This window comes from Lepisosteus oculatus, chromosome 18 (assembly GCF_040954835.1).
Source record: "Lepisosteus oculatus isolate fLepOcu1 chromosome 18, fLepOcu1.hap2, whole genome shotgun sequence".
Lineage (NCBI taxonomy): Eukaryota > Metazoa > Chordata > Actinopteri > Semionotiformes > Lepisosteidae > Lepisosteus > Lepisosteus oculatus.
Window position 1 is genome coordinate 15,094,795 of NC_090713.1, and position 4,297 is coordinate 15,099,091.

Here is a 4,297-nt window from a genome sequence, read left to right on the forward strand (position 1 = left end):
CACCTTGAGCAAAGAGCCCCAGTGTACCCAGCAGTAGAATCAGTGGCATCATTGTCCTGTGTGTCAGTGACTCTGAAAGAGCTGAACAGTGACTGATCCACACTGTGAGTCTTAAAGTGTTTGGAGCAGTGAGGCGGCAAAGGTATGCAAAGCTCCTTCCTGTATACAAATCCTGTCACAGACAGTTAGAAAAGGCCTGAGCTGGGAGAACAGGTACAATCTGCAAGGGTTGGGTCTGTTGTTACTGTATGTGTATATAATATGTAGTGCATGTACCGCTAGATCAGTACTCTGACGTTAGAGCTCTACCACATTTAGGCTCTGCATATACAGTATGCCTCTTAAAAACAACAGCTTTTTTCTCTAAACATTCTGAAAGCACTGATCCAGCAGAAACTCACCTTCCCCTGGTGGTCCTTTTTCCAGCACTTGGGGATCCCAGTCCTCCGCTGGCCTTTCTACAGAACCTGCTATTCCTCTGTCTGTTTATTCCTAGTGAACTCTCCCCAGTGAACCTGTTGTCTACTTTCCACACAGCTCCTCTCGCACTGGTCTCCCTACCTTCTCCACAGACAGGTCCCAGTCTCTCGCTCTCTGCTTCCTGATTGCTGCCTCACCTCCATCTCATCTCTCTGATCTCCCAAAGATCCCTGCAGTCCTGCGCTTGGGGCTCAACCTGTCATTTCACTGCTGGGCTTAAAAACAGGCTTTTAATAACATAAAAGTTAATAATTCAATTCCATTTCAATTTTTTTGTATGGCGCCTTTCACAACAAGGTTGCCCCAAAGCACTTAACAAAGCTGTGTGACAGTACATAACATTACAATATAGAGCAAGAAAAAAAGGCTAGAAGACAACGGAGGAGAGGAACCAAAAACTCCTTCGTAAGGAGAAAAAAAAACTCTAGGGTTCCAAGGTCAACAGGATGCCCAACCCCTCTGGGCATGCTAACATTATACAATTCAAACAAGTACTATATGTGGAGTATTAAGTCTTCCATTGTGTCCTTCTGTGTGCCAGTACTCCATACAGATCTCTGTAGCCCAGCAAATCCTCCTAATAACATAACATTTTAATAACATCAGAGTTAATCTATATCACATGCGTTTACACTAATGATATTATATCTCATAACATATATCGACTATAAAGGTTGTTGTCAACCTTGTAGTTTATATTAGTATCAAAAAGTTAAATCACATTTATTCTCTCATACAAGTAAATATGCTTTCACTATCATGAACTGTCATACATAATACTTCATACACAGAAGTGCTTACCATGGAAAGGTGATCTATTTTGTAGGATTTCGGAAACGTAATTCTGTGGTTGGGAATCTTCCAGGATGTTCCACTTGTTATTAAAGATACATACCAGGAACTTGGGGACCACATTTCAGGTGGGTTTTAATAGGTCTTTAGGGATATGACTGTCAATAATGTGGCAATTCATAGGACTATTACTATATAATGATTGGCAAGTGTTGTGGAGTGCTGTGTCTTTTTCCATTAGTTCCTTCTCTTTAGTGTTCTGTCTGTCCCTCTATTAACACAAAAAATAGTAATAACTTACACTTAAATAGCGCTTTTTGGGACACTCCACTCAGAACTCTTTCCAGGTCATGGGGATCCCCTCCACCATCAGCAGTGTGCAGCCCCACCTGGATGATGGACCAGTCCGCTCCCCACACACCAGCTCTCAGTGGGGAGGAGAGCAGAGTGATGGAGCCAGTTCAGAGATGGGGGTTATTAGGAGGCCATGATGGGTAAAGGTTTTGCATCTCATGCAAAGGAAGGTGCCTTTTTGCAGTATAGTGTACAGTACCTGCCAAAATACTGGGGCATTAGGACCCACATAGACCACAGGGTAAATGCCCCGTACTGGCCCCATTAACACCTCTTCCAGCAGCAGCCTTAGTTTTTCCCAGGAGTCTCCCATCTAGGTACTGGCCAGGCTCACACTTGCAGAGTATCAGTGAGCTGCCACAGAATTTCAGGGTGATACAGCTGCAGGCAGGTGTGGACCATTCTGACTGTATGGTAATTGATGAGCATCTAGACATCTAGACACTGTATGATTCTATATGTGAAGATTGCTTCTGTTGTGCTAATTGTGCTAATAAAGATAATTATTAATATTTTCAATCAGAGCAATCCAATTGTTCATTATGATATCAATGATGTGCTTTCAAATTATTATCATACCATTTTAATTAGCAGATTCTATTGGAGTATCCCTTACTACCAAACTTTTATTAACTTTTTATTTCTGTATTTTGTTTTTTGTACAGAAGGCAAGTTTGTGAACCCCCTTCCACTCACCAGTTATTCTATAAATACCAGTTACTCCCATCTGAAGTCATAGAAATTATTTTTTTTTTAAGTACATCTGAATTGCAAAATCCCCATACAATGTTTCTGATAGCACAGTCCGATGATTTTTTTTTATTTTTTATTTTATGTTGTAATACCTGTTTAATAAGGACCCTGTTGATTCCATTTTTTGTATGTGAGGTTTTCTGGTGATCATGTTCTTTCTACATTGAAAGAGAAGTATCAGAAGCATTCTAATACTTTTCTAATCATCTTTGTGTGCCTTGACCAAGCAGAAAGGGCACAAAAATGTAATAATAATAATAATAAACTTTATTTTATATAGTGCCTTTAAAGGTGGCTTCTCAACGCGCTTTACAGAAAGACAACAACAATAAATAAAAAGAATACACAAGATAAAATAATTACAATATACAGAGGAGACCTAGGATGGTGGTACTAAGAAAAGCAGAGGGGTGAAGACTGGAACCAGTTAAGTAAAGGCTTTTCTAAAGAAGGTTTTGAGTCTGGATTTGAATGAATTTAGCTGAAGATGCCCCTGTCTTTAGCTCCATACAGCTCTCATGCTGTGATCTTAACCACAGAGTGACCTGGTGCTCTTTGTGTGTGGTGAAGTGAGGGAGATGAGTTTGTCTTTCGCAGGACAGTGATGACCCAGTACTCTCCATGATGGATGTTTGCCACTGGTGGCTGGATGTCTAGCAGAGCCATTAGGTCAAAGGTCACTGTTCATCACCCAAAGGAAGATCCACTATGGGTGATCTGTAGGGTGGTACCAAAACTTAACCTGACAGCATCTCAGCCAATCACCAGATGTGATGTACAGAATTCTGTCCAAGATATTCTTACTGCAACAGAGGAAATCTTGTGTTCATGTTATCTTTGCCTTATATTTCAAAATAAGACAGTTGTACTGTTTCTTTTTGTCGTCATGTTGAATGTCCAAATATATTCAGAAATAAGCTGTACCCAGGACAAACCTAGTCCTCACACCTGTCTACCTTTGCAACCAGATCCAGGAAAACAAACTGTGCTCAGACTGTTTTTAAAGACCGAAGTAAAGCAAGACGTGGTTATCCACAGGTGAAGCCAGTTCCCTGTCTGACTGCATTTCCACAGCAACTGGCTGACATGTAGAACTACCCAACTCCACAGCGCCCCCACAAGGATGAAAGAGACAACTGGTACATTGTACTAACAGCCAGACCCAGACACCACTGTATTCCTGAGCTGATAAAACTGCAGATGAATTTATTTGATTTCTTCTAAAGATTAAGAAATAAAAACTGTCTGTATTGAGCTCATTTGTAAATGAAGGAGACAAAATTCAGCATCAGCAGAGTGTCACATGAAAAAGTGGGGAGAAAACTTCAGGGTAAGAGAGCTGTGATATACACTTTCATGACTATTATGAAGCTGACACTCATGAGTCATTCTGAGAACAGTAGGAGTAGGAGTTATGGCATTGCTGCTTGGAAGTACTGGGGTCCAGAATTCAATTCCCAGGATGCTGTGTGGAGTTTGCATGTTCTCTCTGTTTCACATGGATTTCCTCTAACTGCTCTTGCGTCCTCCTACAGTCTAAATATATACAGGTAGAATAACTGGCTGCTGGGACAATTGACCCCGGTGTGTGTTTGTTTTTGTATGTCTGACCTGCAATGGACTGACATCCCATCCAGAGTGTATTCTGCTTTACACCCTTTGCAAGTAATGCAAGTAATGCAAGTCATTTAGCATCATGTATCATGTAGTATCATGCAGTATCTTTCATGTTCACCACAAAAAACTCCTAAAAAATCAAAGCCTTGGTTTGGCAAATAAAGTTTGCTTAATTTAGAATGTGAAACCCCTTGAATATCAGAGATATGAGATCAGTATCTCTCTCTCCAGTCCCACACCTCAAATGATTGAGAAATAATGTTACTATACATTACTATATTATACTATGTTAAATGATGTC